Genomic DNA, 11,824 nt, shown 5'->3' with positions numbered 1-11,824 from the left:
TTACTGCGTGCAGAGCGCTGGACCAAGCGCTTGGGAAGTCCAAGTTGGCAACATGCAGAGACGGCCCCTACGCGACGGCGGGCTCGCAGTCTAGAATAATAAGCGTATGTCCCCCTTTTAGACTGTGAGCCCACTGTTGGGTAGGGACTGTCCCTAGATGTTGCCAATTTGTACTTCCCAAGCGCTTAGTACAGTTCTCTGCACATAGTAAGCGCTCAGTAAATACGATTGATGATGATGATGATGTAAGTGGGGTAGGTGCAAGATAATCACGTTAGTCTCACAAGTGGCTAACGGCGCAGGCCCATCCTCTTTTCAGAGGGCCATACTACTACTAATAATAATAATAATAATGATGATGGCATTTATTAAGCGCTTACTATGTGCAAAGCACTGTTCTAAGCGCTGGGGAGGTGACAAGGTGATCAGGTTGTCCCCCGGGGGGCTCACAGTTTTAATCCCCATTTTACAGATGAGGGAACTGAGGCCCAGAGAAGTGAAGTGACTTGCCCAAAGTCACACAGCTGACGGTTGGCGGAGCCGGGATTTGAACCCATGACCCCTGACTCCAGAGCCCAGGCTCTTTCCACTGAGCTCATACTACTTCTCACTGATGGACCCCTCCAGAGCGCTGGGCACTTGGCTGATTAAATTCGGGCTCGAGGGGCACGCGTGCTAATGGAGCCTGGGTTAGGAGTTTCCCCTCATAATAATAATGATGGCATTTATTAAGCGATTACTATGTGCAAAGCACTGTTCTAAGCGCTGGGGAGGTTACAAGGTGATCAGGTTGTCCCACGGGGGGCTCGCAGTCTTAATCCCCATTTTCCAGATGAGATCACTGAGGCTCAGAGAAGTGAAGTGACTTGCCCAAAGTCACCCAGCTGGTAATTGGCAGAGCCGGGACTTGAACCCATGACCTCTGACTCCAAAGCCCGGGCTCTTTCCACCGAGCCACGCTGCTTCTCTCCTCAAAGCACCCACTGGAGACTCCTTTTAGACGGTGAGCCCACTGTTGGGTAGGGACCGTCTCTATATGTTGCCAACTTGGACTTCCCAAGCGCTCAGTACAGTGCCCTGCACACAGTAAGCGCTCAATAAATAACGATTGATTGATTTTCCTTCACACTTTCATTCCGTCCTGTCGGGTTTTGGGGGGTGGGAGGGTGGGCACGACCTCATCGCCCCCAAACAAGCGGAGACAGGGCCGCCTTCCCGCGGGGGCTTCAAGCGCCTTGAAGTGTGACAGGCCGCGGACCCTGCGTGACACAGCTGTTGCTTCCCAATCAATCAATCGTATTTATTGAGCACTTACTGTGTGCAGAGCACTGTACTAAGCGCTTGGGAAGTACAAGTCGGCAGTCCCACCCTGCCTCCCTACCCCTCCGGGAGATGCGGAAGAGTCAGGCTTTCAGCGACATTTATCGGTCACCTATCGTGTGAGCATGCGCCTCAAGGAGCCACAGGCGAAGGTTGGGAAAAGCCGAAGGCCCCGGGCTTGTACTTCCCAAGCGCTTAGTACAGTGCTCTGCACCCAGTAGGCGCTCAATAAATACGATTGAATGAGTGAATGGAAGAAAGGCAGTGCGCATGCGCCCAAAAGAGCCACAGGCGAAGGTTGGGAAAAGCCGAAGGCCCTGGCTTATACTTTCCAAGAGCTTAGTACAGTGTTCTACGCCCAGTAGGCGTTCAATAAATACGATTGAATGAATGCTCTGCATCCAGTAAGCGCTCAATGAATACGATTGAATGAATGAAAGGTAGTGCGCATGCACCCAAAAGAGCCACAGGCGAAGGTTGGGAAAAGCCGAATGGGTTTGTACTTCCCAAGCGCTTAGTGCAGTGCTCTGCACCCAGTAGGCGCTCAATAAATACGATTGAATGAGTGAATGCTCTGCACCCAGTAAGCGTTCAATAAATACGATTGAGTGAATGAATGAAAGGTAGTGCACATGCGCCCAAAAGAGCCACAGGTGAAGGTTGGAAAAAGCCGAAGGCCCTGGACTTGTACTTTCCAAGCGCTTAGTACAGTGCTCTGCACCCAGTAGGCGCTCAATAAATACGATTGAATGAGTGAATGGAAGAAAGGCAGTGCGCATGCGCCCAAAAGAGCCACAGGCGAAGGTTGGGAAAAGCCGAAGGCCCTGGCTTGTACTTTCCAAGCGCTTAGTACAGTGTTCTACGCCCAGTAGGCGCTCAATAAATACGATTGAATGAATGAAAGGCAGTGCGCATGTGCCCAAAAGAGCCACAGGCGAAGGTTGGGAAAAGCCTAATGGACTTGTACTTCCCAAGCGCTTAGTACAGTGCTCTGCACCCAGTAGACGCTCAATAAATACGATTGAATGAATGAATGAATGAAAGGCAGTGCGCATGCGCCCAAAAGAGCCACAGGCGAAGGTTGGGAAAAGCCAAATGGACTTGTACTTCCCAAGCGCTTAGTACAGTGCTCTGCACACAGTAGGTGCTCAATAAATGATTGAATGAGTGAAAGGTAGTGCGCATGCGTTCCAAAGAGCCACAGGCGAAGGTTGGGAAAAGCCGAAGGCAGTGGACTTGTACTACCCAAGCGCTTAGTACAGTGCTCTGCACCCAGTAGGTGCTTAATAAAAACGATTGAATCAATGAATGAATGAAAGGTACGGCGCATGCGCCCAAAAGAGCCACAGGCGAAGGTTGGGAAAAGCCAGATGGACTTGTACTTCCCAAGCGCTTAGTACAGTGCCCTGCACCCAGTAGACGCTCAATAAATACGATTGAATGAATGAATGAATGAAAGGCAGTGCGCATGCGCCCAAAAGAGCCACAGGCGAAGGTTGGGAAAAGCCAAATGGACTTGTACTTCCCAAGCGCTTAGTACAGTGCTCTGCACACAGTAGGTGCTCAATAAATGATTGAATGAGTGAAAGGTAGTGCGCATGCGTTCCAAAGAGCCACAGGCGAAGGTTGGGAAAAGCCGAAGGCAGTGGACTTGTACTACCCAAGCGCTTAGTACAGTGCTCCGCACCCAGTAGGGGCTTAATAAAAACGATTGAATCAATGAATGAATGAAAGGTACTGCGCATGCGCCCAAAAGAGCCACAGGCGAAGGTTGGGAAAAGCCAGATGGACTTGTACTTCCCAAGCGCTTAGTACAGTGCCCTGCACCCAGTAGGCGCTCAATAAATACGATTGAATGAGTGAAAGGTAGTGCGCATGCGCCCCAAAGAGCCACAGGCGAAGGTTGGGAAAAGCCGAAGGCCCTGGGCTTGTACTTCCCAAGCGCTTAGTACAGTGCTCTGCACCCAGTAGGTGCTTAATAAATACGATTGAATCAATGAGTGAATGAATGAATGAAAGGTACTGCGCATGCGCCCAAAAGAGCCACAGGCGAAGGTTGGGAAAAGCCAAATGGACTTGTACTTCCCAAGCGCTTAGTACAGTGCTCTGCACCCAGTAGGCGCTCAATAAATACGATTGAATGAGTGAAAGGTAGTGCGCATGCGCCCCAAAGAGCCACAGGCGAAGTTTGGGAAAAGTTGAAGGCCCTGGACTTGTACTTTCCAAGCGCTTAGTACAGTGCTCTGCACCCAGTAGGTGCTTAATAAATACGATTGAATCAATGAGTGAATGAATGAATGAAAGGTACTGCGCATGCGCCCAAAAGAGCCACAGGCGAAGGTTGGGAAAAGCCAGATGGACTTGTACTTCCCAAGCGCTTAGTACAGTGCCCTGCACCCAGTAGGCGCTCAATAAATACGATTGAATGAGTGAAAGGTAGTGCGCATGCGCCCCAAAGAGCCACAGGCGAAGGTTGGGAAAAGCCGAAGGCCCTGGGCTTGTACTTCCCAAGCGCTTAGTACAGTGCTCTGCACCCAGTAGACGCTCAATAAATACGATTGAATGAATGAATGAATGAAAGGCAGTGCGCATGCGCCCAAAAGAGCCACAGGCGAAGGTTGGGAAAAGCCAAATGGACTTGTACTTCCCAAGCGCTTAGTACAGTGCTCTGCACCCAGTAGGCGCTCAATAAATACGATTGAATGAGTGAAAGGTAGTGCGCATGCGCCCCAAAGAGCCACAGGCGAAGTTTGGGAAAAGTTGAAGGCCCTGGACTTGTACTTTCCAAGCGCTTAGTACAGTGCTCTGCACCCAGTAGGGGCTCAATAAATACGATTGAATGAATGAAAGGTAGTGCGCATGCGCCCAAAAGAGCCACAGGCGAAGGTTGGGAAAAGCCAAATGGACTTGTACTTTCCAAGCGCTTAGTACAGTCCCTCCACCCAGTTGGCGCTCAATAAATACGATTGAATCAATGAATGCTCTGCACCCAATAAGCACTCAATAAATACGATTGAATGAGTGAAAGGTAGTGCGCATGCGCCCCAAAGAGCCGCAGGCGAAGGTTGGGAAAAGCCGGATGGACTTGTACTTCCCAAGCGTTTAGTACAGTGCTCTGCACCCAGTAGGGGCTCAATAAATACGATTGAATGAATGAATGAATGAAAGGTAGTGCGCATGCGCCCAAAAGAGCCACAGGCGAAGGTTGGGAAAAGCAGAATGGACTTGTACTTCCCAAGCGCTTAGTACAGTGCTCTGCACACAGTAGGTGCTCAATAAATGATTGAATGAGTGAAAGGTAGTGCGCATGCGCTCCAAAGAGCCACAGGCGAAGGTTGGGAAAAGCCGAAAGCAGTGGACTGGTACTACCCAAGCGCTTAGTACAGTGCTCTGCACCCAGTAGGTGCTTAATAAATACGATTGAATCAATGAATGAATGAATGAATGAAAGGTAGTGCGCATGCGCCCAAAAGAGCCACAGGCGAAGGTTGGGAAAAGCAGAATGGACTTGTACTTCCCAAGCGCTTAGTACAGTGCTCTGCACCCAGTAGGTGCTCAATAAATGATTGAATGAGTGAAAGGTAGTGCGCATGCGCTCCAAAGAGCCACAGGCGAAGGTTGGGAAAAGCCGGAGGCCCTGGACTTGTACTTTCCAAGCGCTTAGTCCAGTGCTCTGCACACAGTAGACGCTCAGTAAATAGGATTGAATGAGTGAATGAATGACAGGTAGTGCGCCTGCGCCCTGAAGAGCCACAGGCGAAGGTTGGGAAAAGCCCAATGGACTTGTACTTCCCAAGCGCTTAGTACAGTGCCCTGCACCCAGTAGGTGCTCAATAAATATGATTGAATGAATGAAAGGTAGTGCGTATGCGCCCCAAAGAGCCACAGGCGAAGTTTGGGAAAAGTTGAAGGCCCTGGACTTGTACTTTCCAAGCGCTTAGTACAGTGCTCCGCGCCCAGTAGGCGCTCAATAAATACGATTGAATGAGTGAATGAATGAAAGGTAGTGCGCATGCGCCCTAAAGGCCACAGGCGAAGGGTGGGAAAAGCCGAAGGCCCTGGACTTGTAGTTTCCAAGCGCTTAGTACAGTCCCTCCACCCAGTAGGCGCTCAATAAATAGGATTGAATGAATGAATGCTCTGCACCCAATAAGCACTCAGTAAATACGATTGAATGAATGAAAGCTAGTGCGCATGCGCCCAAAAGAGCCACAGGCGCAGGTTGGGAAAAGCCGAAGGCCCTGGAATTGTACTTTCCAAGCGTTTACTACAGTGCTCTGCGCCCAGTAGGCGCTCAATAAGTACATTGAATGAATGAATGAAAGGGAGTGCGCATGCGCCCAAAAGAGCCACAAGGGAAGGTTGGGAAAAGCCGAAGGCCCTGGACTTGTACTTCCCAAGCGCTTAGTACAGTGCTCTGCACACAGTAGGCGCTCAATAAATACGATTGAATGACTGTTCTGCACCCAATAAGCGCTCAATAAGTACAATCGAATGAATGAATGAAAGGTGTGCGCAGGCGCCCCAAAGAGCCACAGGCGAAGGCCGGGAAAAGCCGAAGGCCCTGGACTTGTACTTTCCAAGCGCTTAGTACAGTGCTCTGCACACAGTAGGCGCTCAATAAATACGATTGAATGAATGAACGAAAGGTAGTGCGCATGCGCCCAAAAGGTCCACAGGCGAAGGTTGGGAAAAGCCGAAGGCCCTGGACTTGTACTTTCCAAGCGCTTAGTACAGTGCTCTGCACCCAGCAGACGCTCAGTAAATACGATCGAATGAGTGAATGAATGCTCTGCACCCGGTAAGCGCTCGATTGAATGAATGAAAGGTGTGCGCATGCGCCCGAAAGAGCCACGGGCGAAGGTTGGGAATAGCTGGTGGGTGACGTCACGTCACGGGCGGGGGTATGCAGATGAGCGAGCGCTGTGCATTCTGGGGAGTGACCGATAATCTTCTTATTAATGCGATTGACGGGCTTTTCTGGGGAGAGCAGCCCTTTTCCCTTGGGCAGAGTGTTAGCACAGTCCTAGAACAAATGATCGAACAGTTGGGCCGCTGTGTCGTAGTAGACGTATCTGTACAGTGTCTTGCCTGTCATGGCCTCTTACCCTGAGTAATGAAGATTTCATACTTACCTGGCAGGGGAGACACCATGATCACGTAGGTGGTTTTCCCAGGGTGAGGCTCCGCCATTGCACTCTGGCTGTGCTGACCCCTGCGATTTCCCCAAATGCGGGAAACTCGACTGCATAATTTGTGGTAGTGGGGGACTGCGTTCGCGCTCTCCCCTGTTAATTCGTAACCAAGAACAGTTCGTTTGAAACGTTTGTAGTGATTTTCTAGGCTTAACTACGTGTGAACGGATTTTTATCTTTGCATTTGGTATTAGTTTGGTTGTTTTTCTCAAGTTATTGTCGCATTTGCTGTTAGTTTGGAAGTGTGTTTCAAGATGTTCTCGCGATGTGGGTTCTTATTACCGTATTTGCTGTTAGTTTGGAAGTGTCTTTTAAGATGTTCTCGCGACGTGGGTTCTTATTACCGTATTTGCTGTTAGTTTGGAAGTGTCTTTTAAGGTGTTCTCGCGACGTGGGTTCTCATTACCGTATTTGCTGTTAGTTTGGAAGTGTCTTTTAAGGTGTTCTCGCGATGTGGGTTCTCATTACCGTATTTGCTGTTAGTGTGGAAGTGTCTTTTAAGGTGTTCTCGCGATGTGGGTTCTTATTACCGTATTTGCTGTTAGTGTGGAAGTGTCTTTTAAGATGTTCTCGCGATGTGGGTTCTCATTACCGTATTTGCTGTTAGTGTGGAAGTGTCTTTTAAGATGTTCTCGCGATGTGGGTTCTCATTACCGTATTTGCTGTTAGTGTGGAAGTGTCTTTTAAGATGTTCTCGCGATGTGGGTTCTGATTACCGTATTTGCTGTTAGTGTGGAAGTGTCTTTTAAGATGTTCTCGCGATGTGGGTTCTCATTACCGTATTTGCTGTTAGTTTGGAAGTGTCTTTTAAGGTGTTCTCGCGATGTGGGTTCTTATCACTGTATTTGCTGTTTGGAAGTGTCTTTTAAGGTGTTCTCGCGATGTGGGTTCTTATTACCGTATTTGCTGTTAGTGTGGAAGTGTCTTTCAAGGTGTTCTCGCGACGTGGGTTCTGATTACCGTATTTGCTGTTAGTTTGGAAGTGTCTTTAAAGATGTTCTCGCGATGTGGGTTCTTATTACCGTATTTGCTGTTAGTTTGGAAGTGTCTCTTAAGGTGTTCTCGCGATGTGGGTTCTTATTACCGTATTTGCTGTTAGTTTGGAAGTGTCTTTTAAGGTGTTCTCGCGACGTGGGTTCTCATTACCGTATTTGCTGTTAGTTTGGAAGTGTCTTTTAAGGTGTTCTCGCGATGTGGGTTCTTATTACCGTATTTGCTGTTAGTTTGGAAGTGTCTTTTAAGGTGTTCTCGCGACGTGGGTTCTTATTACCGTATTTGCTGTTAGTGTGGAAGTGTCTTTTAAGATGTTCTCGCGACGTGGGTTCTTAGTACCGTATTTGCTGTTAGTGTGGAAGTGTCTTTTAAGATGTTCTCGCGATGTGGGTTCTTATTACCGTATTTGCTGTTAGTTTGGAAGTGTCTTTTAAGGTGTTCTCGCGATGTGGGTTCTCATTACCGTATTTGCTGTTAGTTTGGAAGTGTCTTTTAAGATGTTCTCGCGATGTGGGTTCTCATTACCGTATTTGCTGTTAGTGTGGATGTGTCTTTTAAGATGTTCTCGCGACGTGGGTTCTTATTACCGTATTTGCTGTTAGTTTGGAAGTGTCTTTCAAGGTGTTCTCGCGATGTGGGTTCTGATTACCGTATTTGCTGTTAGTGTGGAAGTGTCTTTTAAGGTGTTCTCGCGACGTGGGTTCTGATTACCGTATTTGCTGTTAGTGTGGAAGTGTCTTTTAAGGTGTTCTCGCGACGTGGGTTCTGATTACCGTATTTGCTGTTAGTGTGGAAGTGTCTTTTAAGATGTTCTCGCGACGTGGGTTCTTAGTACCGTATTTGCTGTTAGTTTGGAAGTGTCTTTTAAGATGTTCTCGCGATGTGGGTTCTTATTACCGTATTTGCTGTTAGTTTGGAAGTGTCTTTTAAGGTGTTCTCGCGATGTGGGTTCTTATTACCGTATTTGCTGTTAGTTTGGAAGTGTCTTTTAAGGTGTTCTCGCGATGTAGGTTCTTATTACCGTATTTGCTGTTAGTTTGGAAGTGTCTTTTAAGGTGTTCTCGCGATGTGGGTTCTTATTACCGTATTTGCTGCTGGTTTGGAAGTGTCTTTTAAGATGTTCTCGCGACGTGGGTTCTTATTACCGTATTTGCTGTTAGTTTGGAAGTGTCTTTTAAGGTGTTCTCGCGATGTGGGTTCTTATTACCGTATTTGCTGTTAGTTTGGAAGTGTCTTTTAAGGTGTTCTCGCGATGTGGGTTCTTATTACCGTATTTGCTGTTAGTTTGGAAGTGTCTTTTAAGGTGTTCTCGCGACGTGGGTTCTTATTACCGTATTTGCTGTTAGTTTGGAAGTGTCTTTTAAGGTGTTCTCGCGATGTGGGTTCTCATTACCGTATTTGCTGTTAGTTTGGAAGTGTCTTTTAAGGTGTTCTCGCGATGTGGGTTCTCATTACCGTATTTGCTGTTAGTGTGGAAGTGTCTTTTAAGATGTTCTCGCGATGTGGGTTCTTATTACCGTATTTGCTGTTAGTTTGGAAGTGTCTTTTAAGGTGTTCTCGCGACGTGGGTTCTTATTACCGTATTTGCTGTTAGTTTGGAAGTGTCTTTTAAGGTGTTCTCGCGATGTGGGTTCTTATTACCGTATTTGCTGTTAGTGTGGAAGTGTCTTTTAAGGTGTTCTCGCGACGTGGGTTCTGATTACCGTATTTGCTGTTAGTGTGGAAGTGTCTTTTAAGGTGTTCTCGCGACGTGGGTTCTGATTACCGTATTTGCTGTTAGTGTGGAAGTGTCTTTTAAGATGTTCTCGCGACGTGGGTTCTTAGTACCGTATTTGCTGTTAGTTTGGAAGTGTCTTTTAAGATGTTCTCGCGATGTGGGTTCTTATTACCGTATTTGCTGTTAGTTTGGAAGTGTCTTTTAAGGTGTTCTCGCGATGTGGGTTCTTATTACCGTATTTGCTGTTAGTTTGGAAGTGTCTTTTAAGGTGTTCTCGCGATGTAGGTTCTTATTACCGTATTTGCTGTTAGTTTGGAAGTGTCTTTTAAGGTGTTCTCGCGATGTGGGTTCTTATTACCGTATTTGCTGCTGGTTTGGAAGTGTCTTTTAAGATGTTCTCGCGACGTGGGTTCTTATTACCGTATTTGCTGTTAGTTTGGAAGTGTCTTTTAAGGTGTTCTCGCGATGTGGGTTCTTATTACCGTATTTGCTGTTAGTTTGGAAGTGTCTTTTAAGGTGTTCTCGCGATGTGGGTTCTTATTACCGTATTTGCTGTTAGTTTGGAAGTGTCTTTTAAGGTGTTCTCGCGACGTGGGTTCTTATTACCGTATTTGCTGTTAGTTTGGAAGTGTCTTTTAAGGTGTTCTCGCGATGTGGGTTCTCATTACCGTATTTGCTGTTAGTTTGGAAGTGTCTTTTAAGGTGTTCTCGCGATGTGGGTTCTCATTACCGTATTTGCTGTTAGTGTGGAAGTGTCTTTTAAGATGTTCTCGCGATGTGGGTTCTTATTACCGTATTTGCTGTTAGTTTGGAAGTGTCTTTTAAGGTGTTCTCGCGACGTGGGTTCTTATTACCGTATTTGCTGTTAGTTTGGAAGTGTCTTTTAAGGTGTTCTCGCGATGTGGGTTCTTATTACCGTATTTGCTGTTAGTGTGGAAGTGTCTTTTAAGGTGTTCTCGCGACGTGGGTTCTGATTACCGTATTTGCTGTTAGTGTGGAAGTGTCTTTTAAGGTGTTCTCGCGACGTGGGTTCTGATTACCGTATTTGCTGTTAGTGTGGAAGTGTCTTTTAAGATGTTCTCGCGACGTGGGTTCTTAGTACCGTATTTGCTGTTAGTTTGGAAGTGTCTTTTAAGATGTTCTCGCGATGTGGGTTCTTATTACCGTATTTGCTGTTAGTTTGGAAGTGTCTTTTAAGGTGTTCTCGCGATGTGGGTTCTCATTACCGTATTTGCTGTTAGTTTGGAAGTGTCTTTTAAGATGTTCTCGCGATGTGGGTTCTCATTACCGTATTTGCTGTTAGTGTGGATGTGTCTTTTAAGATGTTCTCGCGACGTGGGTTCTTATTACCGTATTTGCTGTTAGTTTGGAAGTGTCTTTCAAGGTGTTCTCGCGATGTGGGTTCTGATTACCGTATTTGCTGTTAGTGTGGAAGTGTCTTTTAAGATGTTCTCGCGATGTGGGTTCTTATTACCGTATTTGCTGTTAGTGTGGATGTGTCTTTTAAGATGTTCTCGCGACGTGGGTTCTTATTACCGTATTTGCTGTTAGTTTGGAAGTGTCTTTCAAGGTGTTCTCGCGATGTGGGTTCTGATTACCGTATTTGCTGTTAGTTTGGAAGTGTCTTTTAAGGTGTTCTCGCGACGTGGGTTCTTATTACCGTATTTGCTGTTAGTTTGGAAGTGTCTTTTAAGGTGTTCTCGCGATGTGGGTTCTTATTACCGTATTTGCTGTTAGTTTGGAAGTGTCTTTTAAGGTGTTCTCGCGATGTGGGTTCTCATTACCGTATTTGCTGTTAGTTTGGAAGTGTCTTTTAAGATGTTCTCGCGATGTGGGTTCTCATTACCGTATTTGCTGTTAGTGTGGATGTGTCTTTTAAGATGTTCTCGCGACGTGGGTTCTTATTACCGTATTTGCTGTTAGTTTGGAAGTGTCTTTCAAGGTGTTCTCGCGATGTGGGTTCTGATTACCGTATTTGCTGTTAGTGTGGAAGTGTCTTTTAAGATGTTCTCGCGATGTGGGTTCTTATTACCGTATTTGCTGTTAGTGTGGATGTGTCTTTTAAGATGTTCTCGCGACGTGGGTTCTTATTACCGTATTTGCTGTTAGTTTGGAAGTGTCTTTCAAGGTGTTCTCGCGATGTGGGTTCTGATTACCGTATTTGCTGTTAGTGTGGAAGTGTCTTTTAAGATGTTCTCGCGATGTGGGTTCTTATTACCGTATTTGCTGTTAGTTTGGAAGTGTCTTTTAAGGTGTTCTCGCGACGTGGGTTCTTATTACCGTATTTGCTGTTAGTTTGGAAGTGTCTTTTAAGGTGTTCTCGCGATGTGGGTTCTTATTACCGTATTTGCTGTTAGTTTGGAAGTGTCTTTTAAGGTGTTCTCGCGATGTGGGTTCTTATTACCGTATTTGCTGTTAGTTTGGAAGTGTCTTTTAAGGTGTTCTCGCGACGTGGGTTCTCATTACCGTATTTGCTGTTAGTTTGGAAGTGTGTTTCAAGATGTTCTCGCGATGTGGGTTCTTATTACCGTATTTGCTGTTAGTTTGGAAGTGTCTTTTAAGATGTTCTCGCGATGTGGGTTCTTATTACCGTATTTGC

The 11,824-nt window shown here is 46.6% G+C and overlaps 1 non-coding gene across 1 annotated transcript; it reads left to right on the top strand.

Moving 5' to 3' along the window:
- Positions 1-6,447: 6,447 nt before the first annotated feature.
- On the top strand, positions 6,448-6,611 carry LOC119942963. The gene has a single exon (XR_005455454.1). It is a non-coding gene; the product is annotated as a U1 spliceosomal RNA (small nuclear RNA).
- The last annotated feature ends 5,213 nt before the right edge of the window (positions 6,612-11,824 follow it).

Source organism: Tachyglossus aculeatus, chromosome 21 (genome assembly GCF_015852505.1).
Source record: "Tachyglossus aculeatus isolate mTacAcu1 chromosome 21, mTacAcu1.pri, whole genome shotgun sequence".
NCBI lineage: Eukaryota > Metazoa > Chordata > Mammalia > Monotremata > Tachyglossidae > Tachyglossus > Tachyglossus aculeatus.
This window is presented reverse-complemented; position numbering and strand designations above follow the sequence as displayed.